The sequence below is a fragment of the Megascapheus bottae genome, chromosome 18 (assembly GCF_031878675.1).
Source record: "Megascapheus bottae isolate mThoBot1 chromosome 18, mThoBot2.hap1, whole genome shotgun sequence".
NCBI classification, from domain to species: domain Eukaryota; kingdom Metazoa; phylum Chordata; class Mammalia; order Rodentia; family Geomyidae; genus Megascapheus; species Megascapheus bottae.
In genome coordinates, this window is record NC_143526.1 from 45,775,625 (window position 1) to 45,796,547 (window position 20,923).

General features: G+C 54.1%; 1 protein-coding gene across 2 annotated transcripts in view; it reads left to right on the top strand.

Annotated features, from left to right (window-relative positions):
* Positions 1 to 20,923, top strand: part of Phactr3 (phosphatase and actin regulator 3) — a 125,074-nt gene that overhangs the window by 10,348 nt on the left and 93,803 nt on the right. The window contains exon 1 of one of the 2 annotated variants that reach the window (XM_090352586.1): positions 6,518 to 6,602. The exons of the other annotated variant lie outside the window; for it this stretch is intronic. The gene's annotated coding sequence lies outside the window, so the exon portion shown is untranslated. Of the gene's footprint in view, positions 1 to 6,517; positions 6,603 to 20,923 lie in introns of those variants that run through there. 2 annotated transcript variants of the gene reach the window in all.

A 20,923-nucleotide genomic window follows, 5' to 3' on the forward strand; every position in this document is an offset into this window, starting at 1 on the left:
GAGGTGGAACTCAGCTGGCAGGTGTTGTGCAGTGAGGGGAGGGAAGTGCATGTCACCCCAGAACCCCCTCTTGTACTTGTCACCCCAAAGCCCCCTTCCTGTACGTGTCAGCCCAGAGCCCCCTCTTGTACTTGTCACCCCAGAATTCCCTCCTCTTGTACTGTTACCCCAGAGCCCCCCTCTTGCGCAAGTCACCTCAGAACTCCTCCCTCTAGTACATGTCACCCCAAAACTCCTCCCTCTTGTACTGTTACCCCAGAGCCCCCCTCTTGTGCTTGTCACCCCAGAGCCCCCTTCTTGTACTGTTACCCCAGAGCCCCCCTCTTGTGCTTGTCACCCCAGAACTCTTCCCTCTGGTACGTATCACCCCTGAGCCCCCCTCTGGTACATGTCACCCCGGGAGCCCCGTCCTCACTCCACGGAGGGAGGTTGGTGCCAAGATACATAGGAGGCTCGGAATCAGGTAGGAGCACATAACTTTCTGTGGTTGCCAGGACAAGGGAGCACGAACTTGGCTGCCAAGCACAAGAGCCTCTTCTGTGGCTCTGTCTGTGGCCAGGAGTCCAGGTGGGGCCTGCTGGCTCCTCCAGTCTCCAGGCTCAGAGTAGAGGCCTTGGTGTTGGCAGGCTTCTGCGGCTTTCAGAGCTGAGGAGTAGGGAGCGGAGAATCCTGACATCAGAGCCACTCAGGGTGGGGCCGGGCAAGGTTGTATCCCTGGGGTAGCTGGAAACCCTGAAGGTTCTTGGGGTCCAAAGGCAGCAGAGAGAGAGGCTGCCCTGTCTGAGAAGGCTCCCAGCTTATACCACTCTCTGTGTAGATAGACCAGTCTCCCTGAGTGACGATGGGCGAGACCCTAGAGGATGAGCTACCCTCAACACTGTGGCACAACATGCCAGGGGATTTGCTGTATCCTGGCAGCTGATGGAAGCTGATGTGGTTAAAGTCAGCAAGCCCAGCTTCCCTGGGGCTGCAGAAAGCCCCAGCACACGAGACTGTCCTGGAACAGAGCCAGCGGTGGTGAACCCTCCATGCGGGCACTGTGGAGTCTGCGTGAATCCTGGTGATAGGTGCGGCTCTGGGTAGCGATCCTAGTCCGTGGTGGTACACGGCGGTTCTTCAGTTCTCATCTTCACAGCCACATGACCTACAATGTCTTTTTTAAAGTATCTTCTAGGGGCCCAGGGCCGTGGATTTCCTGTAATGTATAAATCCACTCCACGCGGTTGGAGCTGTGATTCTATAGAACATGTAGCCTGCCGTGTCTATGGGGGAAGGCTGCACACAGATCTGTGCTGGGGTAAGCCGGGGAGCTCAGCTCTGTGTCTCTCAAGTCCATGAATCCATAAGCATGTCCAAGCACACACAGTGAGTGAGAGGAGGAGGGTGGCAGAGACCCTCGTTTCTACTTGAATCATCACCTTGGCTTTGTGTCTTTGGTAGCACTGGGTTTGAACTTAGCACTTGCCTCTTGCTAGGCAGGTGCTTGACTACTTGAGCCACACCTCCAAGCCCTTTTCTATGGCTATGGTTCTTTTTCAGATAGGGTCCCTTGGTTTTGCTCTGTCTAATCTTGGGCCGCAATCTGCCCACCTCCCTCTTTATTTGCTACAAACAAGCCCGTGGCAGGAAAGCCTTTGGTAAGAGTCGCAAGTTTGGGGCAACAACAGAGGACAGACTGTAGGGACAGAGTGTGATACCGACACAGTCATTGGCCGGGTGTTTCCTGTGTTTGTGCCGGGGCTCCCTTCCCTTACCTGCTCATCGGCTGACATTCTTCTCCTTGGTCATGGGCGATTGAGATACCCCACCCTCGTCACCGCATGTGCTAAGGACATGCAAGGACCTATCAAAGGCAAGCGGCCTGTTCCCAGGCCCTGGTCTGGCCACAGAGGCACATACTATGGGCTTCTGTGTGACATCAAAGGTCTGGGACCCTCTGGGAAATGGGGGTGAGGTGGCCAGACTTGGGTCTTGCACTTGCAAGATGCTGCAGCCCCTGTTCGTGGGTCTTTGATTCCTGCTCAGAAGGATCTAAAGACATCTTAAGAGCAAGCATGACTCTAAGCAGGGCTCAGGGCATCTCTAGGAGGCCATGAGCACCAGTATGGCTCATTCCAGCTGCCAGTTCCTTCAGCAGGGGATTGGGGTCTGATGTGCAGGCATTTTTAAAAGATCGAGTTGACACTGCATTGAACACCACACTCGGTGGTCTTCTTGGAAGAGCTCTGATACACACTCCATCAAGGATGTGGTCAAAAGGTGAAAGAAACCAAGTTCAAGGATAAGTTTCCAAGAATTCTAAGGAAAGCTTTCTACCTGCAAGCCTGTGGGTGCCATTTTTCCACTTCTCCAGCAGAGGGCACAGCTGTATTCATTTTCCTTTGGTCCTAAACTTCCCTGCACTTTCTTTTGTCCTCTTACCCCATTTGGTTGGTTTCTGAGTTTGACAGGGACAGGGGCTTGAGACATTTCCTCTAAGTATCTGGAGTTTGCTGGTTGGTAAATCAAAGGCTAAGAAGAGTCTCTGGGGCCCTGGGGAAGACCTCCAAGTTGTCCTGTGGGATAAGAAGGGTGGTGGCTGCTCAGCTCCACAAAGGCTGGAGCCACACTCCCAGAGCCCCTGTGGCAGAGTGGGCAGGGCCCCAGGCATTCACTCACTGGTCCAGACAGCTGAGCTTTATTCACTGGGCACTGATACTGTGCCAGGCACATGCTTTTGATGCCTCGATGAATAGTTGATAGACACCTCTGGACACAGTCTGGGCCTTGCTCCTTCCCCGCTAGGATTTCTGAGGTGCTGGGATCCTCAGGATGAACTGCTAGTGGACTCCAGAGCCAGAGGAGTGCAGACCCCAAAGGACTCTTCCATACACCTACAAACAATCCATCTGCAAGGGGGCTGGGCCCAAGGTGAGTGAGTGCTCAGTCCCTGCTGTGTACCTTGGATGCCTCCCCACGTTCAGTCAGATGCCACATACCTGCAGGAGCAGGGGCAGCCAGGGCTGCAGCCCTCACGGCCCAGGAGCTCCTCACCAGTGCTGGCTTAGCCCTTGCCATGGGAGATGGGACCATTGGTGCCAGGGAGAGAGGGGAATTGTCCAACCTGCAGGTGGCACGAGTAGGAGTTCAGTGAGTCAGGAAGCCCCAGCTCGGGCCCTTTCCACCATGATCCTTGACGGGTTCTGGGATGTTGAGGCCCGGCATGCCTTTGAATGTCTCTTCTTCCTGCTGCCCTGCCTAGCCCAGCCCCTTCTCTGTTCCCCCACCCAGGAAATAACATCACATATACTCTACTGCCAGGACTAGACTCTGTGGTTATTCTGACACCCCCTCCCCATATCTGGTTAATCATGAGAATATAAAAAGCTCTGATCTGGCTCCCCACGTCCAATCCATCTCTAGTCTGCAGGGACACTGATGCCAGCCTGCTCAGCTTGGCCCCAGACCACAGCCCACTCTTTCCTGGAAGGTTGCCAGCCTTCCAGTCCTCCTCTCTGCTCCCATCTCCCCCCGCCACACTGGACCCTTCCCCACACAGCCACTGGGTTTTCTGACCCAGGACAGGCAGGCAGTCTCTCCAGATGCTTTCTTCTGGTCTGGGCAGGTGTGGTTTTGCTCAGGCTGGATGTGGATGTGATTTAAAAATATGGTTCTATTGAAAACATTTGCATATCATAAAACATACCTGCTCAAAGTGACATTCTGATGGTTTTAGTATATATCCAGAGTTGTGAAACCATCGCCGCAACCAAATTTTCCGAGCTATCCAAACATTTTAGGCATCCCCCAAAGAAACACTGTACCCACTAGCAGCCTGCTCCACATTCTCCCCCTTCACAGAAACCCGACGCACCCACACTTTCTGATATTATGGCCATTTCAGAAAAATGGACTCCTGGATTACGTGGCCGTTTGTGCAAGGCCCGTCACACTGTAGCAGCAGCCAGAGCTCATTCCTTCTTAGGGCACAGTTCTAGAGGTGAGGTGGACCACATCAGGTGATGGGTTACGCTTCTCTTTCTTTGGCCATTAGGATGTTTTGTTGGCTGTTGGAGGGCTCTGTAGAGGGTGCCTTGCTGAGGACAGACCTTGTAGATGTTTGCAAAGACTCATGGGACTCCTTGAGGCTGGAACTGCTCTGGAGGCGTCTTCCACACATCCTGAGAGCTCAGGGTGGTGTGAAGCCGACTGACTTCAAAAGAGAAAGACTCCATGCAAATCTTAGGACAGTTGCACTGAAACAATTCACACATCATAAAGCACACCCATTTAAAGTGTAAAGTGGAGTAATTTTTCAAGTACCTTTCCAGAGTATATCTGCCTACAATCTACCTGACACCTTTGACTTTTTGTTGATCAGTAGAGATGGGATTTCTAAAGAGTATTTAAGTTTAAACTATTTCTATTATGGAATACTGCAAACGCCTAGAATTAAGATAATTGGTAGCCTCATTATCCTTACCTGGCTGTAACAAACTACAATATTTTGCTAAGGTATATTTTAAAGACCTAACCCATGGTTCTATTTCCTGTCTTCTGTCTCATGCCACATGGGCTCCTGAGCTCAGATGGAGGCTGGGCGCAGCCCTCGCCTACCCAGAGGTGAGCAGAGCGGGGGAGGGGTTCTGCAGTGCACCCGCCTTGGGATGGGGCACCATTTTCTTGGAGCACACATGATATACCCTGGCATATTGGCTTCCATGAAACACTCCTGTTCCTTGTTCTGGACACAGTGAGGAGCATGGCCTGCTGGTCTGACCTCTTCTCAGCCATGTACCCTTCTCACACAGCAGGAGGCAGCTCAGGGAGCCAGCGGGTCCTCTCAAGCACCCCAGGGCCAACTCTGTCTGTGCACCTGTCAGGGCTGGCTCCACTGCAGCTTCTGTGGACAGACCTGCTGTGTCCCAAGTGCCCACTTGTCCAGACTCAGAAAGGGCTGAGATTCGGAGGGGGAAGAGCCCCCAGGAACGCATTATGAGGCCCAGAGCTGTGGTCCGGCCTTTGGTGCCTAGCTGTGATGTGCTCTCACCTTTCCTTACCGCCAAAGGTGGATGGCGCAGCAGCTCTCACCAGCTGGGGCCCTCGTAGGAAGAAATGATATGTCTAAGCACAGGGTCCAGGGCCGGGCATGCACCGTCTGCCCAGCTTATGTGTGTATGAAAAACATCCACGCCACCTGCTCTCTAACCGTGCTTGGGTGGCTTCACCAGCTATAATTATTTATTTGGCTGTCTTTTGGGTGGCCACCCTCAGCCTCGCCTCCATTCTTCCGGGGGAGACCCGTGGTGGGAGGTAGTGCTGGTGTTTGCTCACCTGGCTTCCTCAGACTGGGCACACACTAGACTCCTTTGGGTCTTTTGAGAGAGGGACTGATGGATGGATGGACGATTCTTTTCTGGACCACAAGTGGCTGTGGGCAGGCCAGCCAAAGCTCACATGCAGCGTGTGCCTCCCTCCCTTCCCATGTCTCCTTCTGTTCTTGCATTTAATTGGCCACTTTAATTAGGACACCTTGTGTTCTAGACTTGGACGACAGCCCCTTTGGGGAAGTCCCTGCCCCTGCTGTGCTGTGGCTGGCCTGGGGAACCTCAGCTGGCAGTGCAGGGAACTCATCTGGGTTGTGCCTGCGTGGGGTGCTTGGAGGAGCTGAGGCTCCCCGACCCCCCCGTCCTGGCCAGCTCCACCCCGCTCCGCCCTAGCTTTCCTTGGCTACACTTGGCACGGGCACCCCGTACCCACCTCTGGCACCATCCCCCAGCTGAGGCTCCTCATCCCCAGGATGCCTCTGTGATGGCAGCTCCAGACCCTAGCCAGGCCCGGGGGCGGGAATCCTCAGGGAGGGCCCCCTGCTCTGCTGGGGGAGGAGGGGAAGGAGGGTTTCCTCCGCCCCCCCCCCAGCCCAGGTACTGGAGACCACTCCCCATCACCACGCGCCTTCTCACCCGGCTCCGTGACGTCACGGGCCTCGCGCGGCATGATGGGAGAATCCTCATGTTTTCCAACAGATGCTCCGAGAGCGGCGTTCAGATTCCGGCGGCCGGGCCGAGGCTGCGCCCGGGTCCTGGGGGGGTGGGGGGAGGGAGGGGGAGGGAGCCGGCGCCCCGCACGTCGCCCCCGCCCCGCACGCCGCACGCGCTGACCAGAAAAAAGTTTTTGTTTCCTGGTTCAACTTTTTTTTTTCCTGGACTATCGACTGAAGAATGGGAATAAACACGAATAAATAACAAAGCGAGGCCACGCGCGCCGGGATGCGCCCGCCGCCGCCGGCGTGGCCATTGTCTCCCCGCCCCGCCGCCGCCCGCGGCCTCGGCGCGGCCCTGCGCCCCTCCGGCCCGGCCCGCGGCGCCCGCTCCGCTTTCCGAAGGGCCGCCCCGTCCGGCCCGGGCCGTGACCTTGGCCGCCGCCGCGGCTCCGACCGCGCGCCGCCCCTCTAAGTTGCCCGCGGGCCGCGCCGCCGCCGCCGCCGCCGCCGCCGCCGGCCATGGCCGCGTCCGCGTCCGAGGACCGCAGCAGCTGCCCGGGGTCGCGGGGCCGCTCGCAGAGCGACCCCAGCGCGCTGGCCGAGGCCGCCGCCGCCGCCGCCGACCCCCGGGAGAGCCCAGGTAACGCGGGCGGCCGGGCGGGGCGGGCGGGCGGCCGGGCAGGGCGGCGCGGGGCTCTGCGCGCGGGGAGCCCGGCGGGCTCGGGGGCTGCGGAGCCCTTTGTCCGGAAGGGAGCTGGCTCCGCGGGGCTCGCTCCCCCGCGCGGCTGCTCCGCCTCCCCGCGGAGGGGCTGACCGCTCGGGCCGGGGCGGGGCGGGGGCCGGGCGGGCTGGGCGTCCCAGGCGGCCGCGGGGCCTGGCGCACCTGGGCGCCCCGCGCCTGGACAGGTGTGCGGGGCCGGCCGGGCTCCGGGCGGGGCAGGGCGGGGGCCCCGCGGCCTCGCCCACACCTCCGCCTGGCCAGCGGCGTGGGCTGCGTGCGTGGATGATAAAGCGGCCACAAAGGGGTCTAGATGGCCGGATGGATGACTTCTGGGGCGGAAGAAAGGCCTGATGCGGCGGGAGGGGGTGGGCTGTGCGCCCGTCACCATGGAAACGCAGGAAGCAAAGTGATCATTAAACCCTTTCTCGCCAGAAGGCAATTTTCACTTCTTAGGGAGAAGTCTGGGCTTCTGAAATATATCTTTCAAAAAGAAAAAAAAAAGAAAAGGAATCAAGCTGGTGTTTGGAGTCAGCATTGTGTCTCAGGGATGCTGTGCCTTCTGCCAACTTCTCCCCAAATGCCAAGGCCCCCTCTGGGGGCCGGTGTCTCCGTGCAGTTCACCTGGGGTCTGGGGCTGGCTTTGTGGGAAGAGATTCCTTCACCCTTTAGGCCACATTGGAACTGCACAGAAAGACACACTGGAGGCGGCTCGGTGGGTGCCAGGCTCTACTTGAAATTTTAAACAATCGGCCCATACAAGCCTTGTAAGACATCTTTGTTAGGAATATGGACACTGTGTCATTTGGTCCCAGCAAGGTGCTGGCCTGAGGAAATCCCTGGTTTTGTTACTTGTGGGAGCACAAGTGAGTTTCTTTGGGATTTCCGCAAAAGGCTGCCATCCTAGACCCTGGAGGCAGTAATGAATCCTTCCGGTACTAATTGGGGACTCAGCTGTCTTTGCTGGATTGGTTTTCTGGGTGATGGAGATATATTTCCATGGTTGTTCCAAGTATGAAAGTTGAATGACTCTTTTCTCTCATTACATTTCTTGAACTCAGGGTATGGGTACTGCCCCTTAACTTTTATGTTCAAAGGCTGGCACACTACTATTTGACCCACAGCTCTACTTCTGGATTTTTGCTGGTTAAGAGTTTTGGAGATGGTTTTGAATCAGGATCCTCAGATCTCAGCCTCCTGCAATCTCAGGATTGCAGGCTGAGCACCAGTGCCAGCTGATTTTGAATGGCTCTTGAAGACATTGTTCTTCCCCACCATCACTTTTGTCTCTCTAGCATTAATAAGCAAGCCCATTTGAAATGAAAATTATGGAGGACTTTGCTTTAGGATGCCCCCATGACTAGGAGCAGAAGAAGAGGGTTTGGCAGGTGGCCATTGCCAATGCAGAGGGGTAGAGTTGGGCACGAATGCCAGGGCTTAGGCCACCCTGCGACAGATCCATGCTGGAGCTCTTCTATGGCTCTACAGTCATAATGAGAACCAGAGTAGATGCCAGAGTTGAAAATCCAAATTTCATTAAAAAAAAAAAAACAACCCATGTTAGACGTGCCATTAATTTTAGCAAGTTCAAGAGGCTGAGATCTGAGGATCGCAGTTTGAGCCAAGCGTGGCTGAGTGGGAAAGTCTGTGAGACTCTTATTTCCAATAAACTGCTAATAAATCCAGAAGTGTAGCTGGAGCTCAAGTGGTAGAGCGCTAATCTTGAGCCCCTCCCCTCAAAAAAAAAAAAACCCAAACAACTGAGGGACAGCACCCAGGTTGTGAGTTTGTGCCTGAGGACCAGCTCCAGAAGATTGAATGACTGAATGAATAAATAACCTGCGAGTTTTAGGACATTATTGGAGGCGATTGGAAGTGTATAAATTTTGTTTTGCTGAGAAGTTGTGGTAGAAATAGGGACTCCTGGTGGGAAGAGTCTTAGAAACTTGAGCTAGCCCAGGAGGAAAGTTAAGCTTAGGGCCTGGGCTGTCACCCTTCTGTGGATGGGACTTACTCCATTACTATGCATGGTATATCATAATATATAATATATCTTGAGCAGGTATATTCTTAAACAACTTTCAAGTGGTTTGGAAGAATCGACAGCCACCAGCACAGGTTTGGCCTGTTTGTACTGCATGCGGCCTAGTGCTTCCAAACACAGTCTGCAATCCAGTCATTTATTGCAATAATCTCAGCCATTTCTCCCTTCGAGAGAAAAAGACTAAGTGTTGGTCCTCCAGTGCTTTCCTGCACTCCTGTACCAGCAGCTCTAACTCAGGACTTGAACTCTGAACCCAGCTCTCCTGCTGGTCAATAATGTGAAAAGGCCACTAAATCAATCTGTCTGTCTATAATAATTGTATTTACCCTTCCCTAAGGCACTTTTAAAATATAATTGTATAGTCATAATGAATGTGCTGTCCAGAAAAGTTACCATTTTACAACTCAGGTAATGTGTTCTTTTTTCTTTTGGACAATATCACCCCTTCCTTCCCTTTGTGCTTTGATATTCTCTTAGTCCAAACTCACATCATTCTTGGGAGAAAAACTAGGCTTTGGCTTCTCTGTCTTTCCAGCACGGACCTTGGTAGTGGCTTAGTGTCCCTGCTCTGACTTTCCCTCCCTCACTTTTGCAGTAAATGGTGCACCCTGTGTTCGAGCCCTCAGCATGCAGCCTGGGGGCCGTCCCTCCAGCGTCTCCATGTCTCCATCTGCTCCTTTCTCTTAGCTGCCACCTACTCACACAATATGTATTTCAGTGTAACCAGCAGGTGTTCATGTTCCAGTTCCTGGTTTTTATCCAGCAGAGGTCACACAGACATGACGGGCTGGGTCTGGCCCTAGGACCCCTGAGGATTTCCTTGGGTAGATGTCGGCTGGCTGATAGGATGTCTGCCTCAGCGGACCCACATCGGTTATCTTAATGGTGTTGAACCTTCCTGGAACACACACACCTTCACACTCCTTCCAGGATCTGAAGTTTCACCCTTTCCCAACGTGAGATCACAGCACTTTCTTCTAGCAGGAAGGGTGACAGCTGGGATGGGTGTACACCTTGTGTTGGTGTGCCCTCCTGTGTTGAGCAAAGACTGCCTGGCAGACCTGTGCCCTCCCTTGTCTGCTGTTCTAGTGGGGTTCCGTCTGTACCTGTGCTGTGTTCTGTGGCTCCACAGGTAGTTAAAATTTCAAACCGAGATGTCGGGTGGGCTTTGCCAGGGCCCTGGCCTGTGTCCTCTCACAGCTCCTCTGTGTGTCTTCTCAGTCCCAGATGCCAGGACAGAACTCTGAACAGCAGTCAATCACAGCAGCTTTTTCAACTCTTGTTGGCAGCACTGGGGTGGGTGTGAGCTCAGGGTAATGCACGTGTAGGGAGGTGCTCGACTGCTGGGCCACGCTGTCAGCCCTTCTGTTGTGAGATGGCTTCTTGCCGTTTGCCAGGTATATGGACAACCCTGTTACCTTGTGTTTCCCATCATTGCTGGGGTGACTGCTGTGAGCCGCCATGACCCTCTTCCCCCCAACAGCATCTCTTGGACTTTTCCACCCAGGCTGGCCTTGAACTGTGGTCCTCTTGATCCAGGCGTCTGCTGTAATGGGGATGATAAACACGCTCCCCACACCCGGATGTTGGTTGAAGAAGGGCCTGGCCTGTATCCCCAGACAGGCCTTGAACTGTGGTCCTCCCTGCCTCAGCCTCACAAGAAGCTGGGATTACCACCATGGGCCACCAGCACCACAACCGTCACTTCACGTGTGCAGCCAGTCCCCGCCCTCTTCTGGTCAACCTCCAGGCTGTCTTGGGTCCTCTTCCTCTTTCCGATGTGCCCCACAGCACAAGTTTCTCAACACAAGAGCTGGTCTGGTTTCTCCTTTGTGCACAGCACATTGGTGGTGTCTTCAACCCCTGGATGGGCAGGTGGCCAGGGTAGACACATCACTGCTCCTGTCTAGGCAGAGGCTCTTTCTGTCTGTATTTCTGGAATGTTCTGTTACTCGGTGAAGTACAGAGCTTCTCCCTCTGGCCCCTTGTGGACTCTCTCCAATGGTTTAACCAGCAGTACTCGCCTTGTCAATGTTGTCGGGGTTATTGAAAATAAAAACTACAAAGTAAACTAGAAAAACTTTTATATTTGAAAATAAAAAATTTTAAGCTATAAAAGTACAGTTTGAAAGCTCAGTGGTGTTTTACCTCATGGAAACCTGCAGGCGCGCCTGTGCCTCGCTCCTGTAATCCCAGCTACTCAGGAGGCTGAGATCTGAGGTTGTGGTTTGTAGCCAGCCTGGGCAGGAAAGCCCATTCAATTCTTATCTCCAAATAATTACCAAAAAGCCAGAAATGTTGCTGTGACTCAAGTATCACCCTTGTGTAGGAAATAAAAAGCTCAGGGAGATTATCCAGGTCCTGAGTTCAAGTCCTGGCATCAAAAAAAAAAAAGAAAAAAGGAAACATTGCACTTTGTTGTGGAAGAGACTCAGACATGGGAACTTTCTGTCCCATCCCTGTCTCACCCATGGCCAGTCAGTGTCACTGCAAGCATGGCTTGGTGGGTGCTGAGTTAAGTGCTAGCGCTTGGTGTTGGCACAGCGTGGCAGTTTGAGAAATTTTGAGAAGTTAAAACTTCACTTGCAGTCATATGGCTCAGGGGCCATATGACTGGGCCGCCATGTTGGACAGTATAGGTCTACAACATTTGACTCTTGACAGCTTAGCTGGACAGAGGTTCCTGGGCCTGAGTCTCCCCGGAGACAGAGTCTGTTTTCTCCTTGGCAGCATGTCTAGCACTGTGCAGGGCTCCCCAGGGCCTTTAACGTGATGGGCACACTGAGGGCAGCGGAGCACCGGCAGAGCTCTCCTTCTGGAAGTTTCTTGCCTTTGGTCTAACTATCTCATCCTCCAGGGATGGGCAGTCAGTGACTGCTTTCAGTTTAGCTTCTGTATTGCATTTAGGCCTGCTAGTGGGTGTCTTTGGTCAAGAAAACAGTGAGAAAGAGATTTTTTGCCAAAGATGCTTGGATGGATTTTGGTCTTGGCTCTGCCATGTGTCCACTGTGCCACCTTGGGCCACTCACTTCACTTCTTGGAGTCTCAATTTCCTTTAAGATGACAAAGCTGTCATCTCTAGCTCTCAGGTGGGTAAAGGTACAGAATCTTGAGATACCACCATTAGGAGGCAGGCACCTCCTCAAACATCCTCTTCTCCTCTTGCAATAGTTCCTGCACACCCAGTGAGGAGTGAGGAAGAGGCAGCAGGGTCCTTTCCTGTGTGTTAGGTCTGACCCCTCCCCTTCAGATCTGGAACAGCACTGGGCCTAGGGCCCATCCAGGCAATGGAGAAAAGGAGGAGAAAGAAGAGGTAGATCAGGGAAAAGAGGAAATGGAAGAGGAGATAGGGAAGGAAGGAAGAAGAGACGGAGGAGGAGGAGGAAAAGGAAGAAGAGGTGAAAGAGGAGGAAGAAGAAGAGGATGAAGAGGAGATGGAGGAGGAGGAAAGGAAAGAGGAGGAGGAAGGGGAGGAGGAGGAGGAGGAGGAAGTAGAAAAAGAGGTGAAAGAGGTAGAGGAGAAGGAAGATGAGTGGGAAGAAGAGATAGAGGAGGAAGGAGTGGAAGAGGAGGAGAAAGAAGTAGAAAAAGAGGAGGAAGAGGAGGGGGAAAAGGAGAGGAGAAGGAGGAAAGGAGGAGGAGGAAAAGGAACAGCAGCATAGCCGCAGTAGCATGTAGGCTCCTTTTTGGCCTCTGGCCCACCGGGTAGTGATAACTACCTGTGGTGTGGTAGCTGGCCCCAGCTCTCCTCTGCACCCTGCCCTGGCCCACTTCTTTCCTCCTCTTCGGGTGCTGCTTCTGCATCCGTCTACCTCCCAGCCACAAGGGAGCCCTGCTGAAGTCCCCTGCTGCTCCAGCCTGAGAGTTAGGCCACCCACACTGGTTATCCATGGATGGGTTTGTCTGCTTTGCTGGTGTGCCATAACCCTTAGTGAAAGGAACATGTGTGAATGATGCAGCAAGGCGCTGGGACCCAGGTTTAAACACTGGCATGAGGTGGAAGAGGATATATGCAGAGCAGGGTGTCTGGGTGGCAGGGGATAAGCTCAGAGCGGGGTGTCTCCAGGGGATATGCTCAGAGCGGGGTGTCCTGGCCCTTGTGGCAAGAAGTATGGTGGGCAGGAATCTGATGGGAGAGGAAGGAGAGGGTGCATACCTAACCAGTTATTTGAGGCCCTACTATTATTGGAATAGTGGGCTCATCTGCCTTCTGGAACCTTTTGCACCATTTCTGCAGGAGCCAGGACTCCACTTAGAGCTGTTGTCACCATGGCAGTTTGTGTGTGTGGTGCTAGGATTTCCACTCAGGCCTTCTTGTGTGCAGTTGCCAGTCAGGTGTTCTGCCACGTGAGCCACATCTCCAGCCCTTTTGCCCTTGTTGGTTTTGAGATAGGGTCCCACCGACCTGGATCGCAACCCTCATCTTCTGCCTTAGCCACGATGCCAGGCGTGAATCACCCTATCCAGCCTTAGCCACCATACCAAGCGTACGCCACCGTTTCCAGCCTTCGCTGGTGAGAGGGAGGTATCTCAGGAACTTTTTGGTTTGCTCTGAGCTGTCCTCAAACCATGACCCTCCTGATCTTGCCCTGTGGCATAACCAGGATTATAGACGGGAGACACCAGTGCCAGCACCCAGGGAGTTCCATGCCTGTGTCCACGACGGAGCAGACCAGGCCTTCAACCCCACTGTCTGTCCGGCCAAGCAGCCCAGTGGGTAAGATGTGTGCTGAGCTCTTGTCAGGTGAACAGCAGGGGTGCATGGGTCCCTCTGTTCCGCCAGCTCATTTCCCCAGGCTGTCAGGGCAGCGTCGATCCTCTGAACGGTAGGCAAGGTGACGCAGTGAACCAGCAGTCACAGGAGGCCCCATGTTTCATGGTGGGGCTTGTGTTCCTGCTTGTTAGCCTGAGCCATGTGAATGGCTAGCCTGGCAAAACACCTAATCTCATGGGCACGGTATCAGTACACTTTGACTTGGATGAATTGGCAGCATCCAGGAAACAAATCTGCCAGGAACCAAGGAGGGGCTAGGAGCCATGGCTACGCCACTTGACGTCTACGTACACACGTGCATATATACGTCCATGCACACGTACACACGTGCTCACGAATGTGTCTCTGTATGCATGTCTATGTATGTATTCATTCGATTCAGTACTGGGGCTTGAACCCAGAGCCGCTCAAAGCTAGTGCTCCACTTCTGCCTTTTTTTCTGGTTAATTAGAAATAAGAATCTTGGAGATTTTTCTGTCCACACAGGTTTTGAACCACAATCTTGAGCTCTTAGCCTCTGTCTCCCCACCCCAACCCCATTTCATGGAGTGGTGTGTGTGTGTGTGTGTGTGTGTGTGTGTGTGTGTGTGTACTAAAGTAATTGTACACAGAGGTTATCATTCCACACAGCAGACTGTAAGTATAACGCAGGTTGATCAAGGTCATCTTTTCATCAAGATCTCAGCTAGGACCACAAGCATAAGCCACAGCACCTGTCAGATAATATTTATTTGTTTATTTTTTGTGGATCATGGGGCTTGAACCCTGGGTCTGGGCACTGTCCCTGAGCTCTTCAGCTCAAGGCTACTACCCTACCCCTGGATCCACAGCCCCACTTCCCATTTTCTAGTGGTGAACTGGAGATAAGAATCTCACGTTCTTTAGTGTCAGGCTGGCTTTGAATCCTGATCTTCAGGTCTCAGCCTCCTGAGTAGCTAGGATTACAGGTGTGAGCCATTGCGCCCGGCCTGGCTGATAGTATTTTTATAACATGATTCTGCAAGTGTTTCAAATGTCACACTTTTAAAAGTCATCATTCCAGTACTCTTACTAATAAATTTTTGTTTTTGTTCCTGGTATTTATTGAAAATTTATATGCATCTGGAGATAAAATAATTTTGATCTTTAACTGATAGTTCTAAGGGTTTAAAGTCAGATGCCACCTCCACCACTGTAAGCCTCGTAGAAAACTGGAGCTGAGGTTCAGGGCAGAGGACTGAAGAGGCTGGGTTGCTCACAGAATCTACAGTTGACTCATTGTGTCTCCCCCTTCCATCTGCCCCCCCCACCCTCTTCTTCCTGGTTCCCTCCCTGTAAGAAGAGGCGGTGAGTGGGGAGGGCTTAGCACCTAGACTTACATCCAGATCTGCAAAAATGAATGTCTGCCAGCTTTAATATTCACCATTACAGCTGACCTTTTTTTTTTTTATCATGAGCCTTGGGAACAAGTGTGTGTAGAGTCTGCGAGTGTGGCACACACCAGCATTCCTGTGCATGTGTGTACATGTGCAGGTGTGCATGCAGTTTCTGCTGTCTTCTTGTCAGTGCTTAAGCTCACAGGTGGGAGGGGATGCAGTGTCAGGCCTCGGCATGGTGCCAGGGCTCCTGGGCACGGGGGATGCTGGCCCCTGGCCTGGCTGGCACCCCTAGTCAGCGCCTGCTTTCCTCCTGTGTAAGCCTCGGACAGTGCCTGCTTCTGGGTGCTTCCGAGGTCTGGAGGAGGCGTGGGATCTTTAGGGTACTGGAACATGGCAGTGTCTTCTTGCGGGCACGGGCTTGTGAGCGGAAGCAGGCAGAGTGGACAGTGTACCACAGTGTGAGCCTGTCCCGGCTGGCCGAGATGGAGTGCACTGTCCTCCAGCTCCACACTGGGCATGAGCGGTGACCACTGACCACCGAGTGGCCCCCTCTGTGGCCAGGGCTGGCCATCCCTGCTGGCTCCTCCAAGATGCACAGCCATCAGCTCCTCCTGGGGCCTCCGTTTTCTTATCAGAAAGCTAGGGAGGGGGCTGGGGTGAGCAGCAGAGGCTGCTGGGGGTGTCCAGAGAGCGCTGGCAGGGCCCTGTGCATGGCCACGAGGCTCAGTGGACATCAAGTCTTCCCCAGGAGTAAAACCAGGCCTCCAGCCGCACATCCAGCTCCTGGTCCTTCCTGAGCCGGTCGTCAGACCACGACTGTAGACCACGGTGCTCCTGTTTCAGTTCCAGTCCAGGAGGGGTGCCCCGGCCTGCCTGGTTTCTCTCCAAACTGGATCTATGGCGAAGGGTGGGAAGTTTGCTTGACAAGGCACCCAGAGCCAGCGGAGGGACTGACCAGGCAGGGGATGGCCTGAGGGAGGTCCCTGGAGTGGAGGGGTGCCCAGCTCTCCCACCAGGGGACCACATGACCCCTGTGGTGTAAGTGGGTGTGTGTGGGGGGGGGAGTTCGTGACAGAGTGACAATGGTGCCCGCCAGTCTCCGTGGACAAATACATTGAACCTCTGCAGCACAGTGGCTCTGGGGCTAGGCTTGTAGCCCTGTCCCTTGGCCTGTGTCAGGATGGGTCGTGGAGGGTGGTCACTCTCAGGGAGAGGACTTCATGGACCTTGGTGCCCAGGCTGCATGGCTGCTGCTCCGGCCATCGTGCTTCACCAGTGCTCAGGCTGGCATCAGGCCTGGGAGGACTGGCCCCTGGTCTCTCTTTCTCCTCACATCTTCTGATTCACTTCCAGATCTGGAAGGGATGTGGCAGCAGGATGAGGACTCAGCCTGGTGGCTTTGCTGGAGGCTGCCTACCTGGTCCTGGGGCCAAGTCGTTGCACATGCGTTCTCTCCTGCTGCTCTCCTACACACTGAGCTGTAGGACTACAGAGTTCCTGAAAACAGTGTGCTGACCCCCAGTAGCTGGCACCCAGCTCCCTGGCCCATAGAATCCGCCCCATCCTGGTACCCCCATTCCTGTGGATCCCCATCTGCTTGCAGGGCCTGAGCCATGCAGTAGGAGTCTTCTAGGTTTTTTGCCTACACCAGGAGTCTGTGCCCCTCACGTTGACCCCTGGCACCCATCTGATCGGTGGGGGTCTGAGCTGACCTGAGTCTGGGCCCCGCCTCAGGCCTTCCAGAGACTCATGGGCCGCTCCTGGGTTTAGAGGCACAACTGGGAATGAGGCCCGCCAACACTTGCGTCCCATCAGACAGCTCAATACGAGTCGTTCACAGAAGCTTCCAGATCTCACTTAATGCTGCTCTGAACTATATTTAGAATTCTATTCATGGCCCTCACCCGGAGCTGATGTGAAAATGAAGGGAAATCGTTTGCAGGGGAGAAGGTGGGCATGGCCCCCCACGACACTGGGCCCTCTTCGGGGTGTGGGGGGGAAGCAGGCACAGACTTTAAAACGAGGGCCCTCTGCTTGCCTTGCCGTGCCTGTCCATGGAGGATTCGGAGGACATACCATCGCTGTAATGGTACTTGCCAGGTGCAGCAGGCACAGACTCTTCTCCCCCCGGTGTGGGTCTGGGCTGTGGCCAGTCTGTGTCTGTGGGGCCATCGTCTCAGGAGTCCTGAGCCAGCACCGTCTCTGTTGGGCCCCATGGAGAGTTTCACATGGAGTGAGTCTGCACTCGGCCCTGGAATTTGAGCTGGTCAGCCATTACGAAGTATTGATTAGACATTACTGTTCTTGGTGCCTGCGGCCGTGAGGACAGTGAAGTCACTGCTGTCGTGGAGTGAATAGTCCAGAGGAAAGCAGACAAGCCAGAAGTCGATATGCAACAGGCCTGTGGATAGTCAGAATGTGAGAAGGCCGTCTGTGGTTGGCAGGCAGAGGGCTTCTGACTAGAGACTAGGTAGTGGGAGGGAGTTAGCCACAGCCACATCTTGGAGAAAAGCATCCTGGACAGAGGTAACGGCAAGTGCAAAGACCCTGAGGTAGAAGTGTGCTTTGTTACTGGAGGGTGAAGGAGCCTGTGAGGCTGAAGCATAGGGAAAGAGGACAGGAGGGTTTGGGAAGCCAGCCAAGCTAAGAGGCAGGATAGTTGGATTCTGGGAATGGGACCTGGTGATCCTTTGAAGGGGAGAGGTCTGACTGCAGTGTAGTTAGATGGCACTGGGCAGAGCAAGAATTGAAGGTCATTTAGTCAGACATTGCAGTGGCAAGGGGCACACCGCCCATTAGCAGATGTCTTTGAGGTCAGTGCCATGTCTTCCTGAACCACTGCTGCTTTGGTCTGTGGCCTTGATTCCGATATAGCCAGAAGGGTGGGCAGCAGACATCATGTGAGGATTTGGAGCCTACCATGCTGGGAAATATTTTTACCACAGAAACTGGCCAGTATGCGTATCTATTTCCCTCTACCACAAACTTTACCAGCACCCCCACTCCGCTGGCACCACGCCTCAGGTGTGAGCTTGTGCCCATGGCCTTGTCCTGCACGGAGTAAGTGTGGGCAGACCTCTGGCAGAGTGAAGCCTAAGCCACAGTCCTCAGCTGAAGGACAGTTCCCACATCCTATGTGTCCACGTGGTAGGTGGGTGATTCTCGGGGCTTTGATCATATGGCGCTTTGCTGCCCACAGCAGTGACCTGAGAATGTGGAGAGGGGATACCTGCTCACTGCTTGTTCTGTCTCTGTATTATGTACATGCATATCTATATATTTGTGTATTTAGTCATCTGTCATCTATCACCTACCAGTGAATCATCCATCCATCCATCCACCCACCCATCCATCCATCCATCCATCCATCCATCTTCCCATGTGTCTGTCCATCTATAGAACCATCTAGCCATCCATCCATCCGTTCGTCCATCCATTCATCTATCCATTTATCTGCCCATCTGCCCGTCTGTTCATCAGTTGATAGAAGCACTCATCCATTGGTCTGTCCAGCCATCCATCCCCCCATTCATGCATCTCCCCATCTGACCATTGATCAGTTCATTGATAGATTTATCCATTCACCTACCTACCAACCTGTCCCCCTATATTATGCTCACTTCTCTCCACCACCTTCTTTTGCATCTTTGCCTGGTTAGCATCTTGTCCCTCCTTAAATCCCTTCAATGAGAAGGAAGTTTCTACTCTTCAGGCTTAGCTTAGAAGTTTCAGACTCATGCATCCACTTGACAACCTTGTCTCCTGGGGTTCAAGTTTCTCTCCTGTTTCCTCTTCCCAAGATTTATTTACCCTCCTTGCTTGCCAGGCGAAAGGTCCTTAGGAGTTCTGAGCTGTGTGGGGTCACCCCTGGTGCGCTGGGGAAGAATGGGGCCAGTCACAGTGGTGAGGAGAGAGACACCCCCTTGGTGCAGCTTCCCTTGTGTCTGCTCTTGGCTCCCAGGCAAAGGCAGCTTTGTACTCCTGGTGGACAGGCTCGCCTTTGAGGCAGGCCAGGGACACGGTGGAAAAGCAAGTGATGGCCAGAAACTGAAATCAGGCGTTTCAGAAAGTGAGCCGTGCTGGTCCCTGCAGATGAGCACTGGGCCGCATGTGAATGGAGCCTTTGCCTGAGTGCAGAGCCCGGGCCACGTGCAGGGGCTGGCTCAGCTCTCAGAGGAAACTGGCCCCCTTCTCTCCCTTCCCTTGTCTGTTTGACAAGAGCAACAAAGACAGAGACACAGAAGGTGAGTGAGAGAATGGGCTCATTTTCTCCTGGTTCTTTTTTGGCTCCAAGACCCTGCCTATGGATAAATGTATTCTGGAAGATTCCTCCTAACTCATCTTCAGATGGACTAAGTAGAGACTGGGCTGGTGAAAGATTAAGGAACTGAGGAGCCTAGAGCTGAGAATCAAGGTGACCTGTTGCCCGCAGCTCCGTGTGTGAGCATGTGGTTGGTGGCTTCTTCCCCGGGCCTTTTGCCTCTGGGTCCAGCCATGTTGGGTCCCCTCTCAGGACCTCATCATAACGCAGTCACTTTCGCAAGGACTGTGTCTCCAGACCAGGTCACAGTTTGAGGAGTTGAGGGGTCCACCATTCAGGGGTCCTCCACTTGTTGCAGGGCGGGGCATCCTGGCCCCCCGACCAGCTTCTTTTGGACAGAGGGCTCTCACCGTGGCACCCAGGTCGTTTTCTTTCTCTTTCTCGAATGGAGCTCAGAGCTACGCCTGCTGGCCTGTGGGGGCCCGGCTCCAGCACTCAGGCTGGATCAGTGAGAGTTCCCTGACAAGGGACCACCCAGCAGGCCTGTGTGACCCGCCCCAGAAGGGAATGGCCCAGAAGGGAACGGACTCATGCCAGTGGCAAATGAGCCTTGGCACCAGGCTTGCTGAGCTTCAGGCACACTGAGTTTGATCCAAGTGTTGCAATCCCATCATAGCAAGCCTTTCTTCCTCTCCCTGTCTGTTCTTGATTCCTTCCTGGCAGGCTCTCTCCTCTTCCTGTGATGGCTCTTGGAACTTCCCGTTGATAACGTCCTTACAGTTTAGCAATCTCTCTGAGAAGGAAGTTTGCCAAGAGGTGGAAGAATACAGCACAGACCAGGAGTCTTGGTGATTGGTCTCTCCTGAATCATGTGTTCAGCCCTCACCAACCGTATCACGGAGATGAGGACAAGGACCTCTGACTGGCTAGTGGCTTGCAAGCCTGAACCTCTTTGCCAGATAGGTTAGGATCGTGGAGGTGGAGGAGGTGTTCCCAAAGGAAAGCGGTTATCCTCAGATGCAGGATGTATGTGGGGACAGCGTTGTCACATCTGCCGTGGCCCTGGAGTCTCTGTCCCAGAGAGAGGAGGGGTGTGTGCTTAGACTCGAGCAGCAACACGCTCGGTGAAGCTTTACCACCTCTTAGCTGGCGACTTTATGGTGGTTGGCTGGCCTCTCTGTGCCACCTGTGGGTAAGGTGGGTAAGGTGAGGCAGTGAAGCTGGGAGGTGACTAGACTATGTGCGCAGCATGAGGACAGGGCCATGGCAGTAAGAGCAGGCGTTTCTGCAATCCTTACTGCTGTCCTCTTCGTTCCCAGAAGCATTGAGCTCCTGCCTCTAGTCATTCTCTTCTGTCCTGGGAGCTCAGGAGAGTCTGCCTCCCCCCACACTCCCCCCCCCCACACACCCCTGTGCCCCATAGGGCACTTCCCTTCCCATGCATCCCCGGGCTCAGGGGGTGTTGTCATCAGGCCTCTCCTCAGAGGCCCCTTGTGTGCCTTTGTAGCTTACAGGGCTGTGGGTGAGGCTGTTATCCCAGGGGTCCAGAGTGCCGAGACCACTGCACCCCAGAGCCAGAGGGGCTCCTGGATCCCTTCCCTCAGCCTCAGCTGTCCAGGGTGCTGAGGCCACCACTTCCTGGAGTGTGTCAGTCACACCCCAGAGCCGGAGGGTCTCCTAGACCCCTTCCCTCCACCTCCCTCTGCACAGGGGAGTGAGGTCATGCCCCACTGTCTCCCTCTGCTCTGTGATTGGTTCTTGGATGGACACATCACTTAGATCCCACCAATGAGGATCACTTAGAGC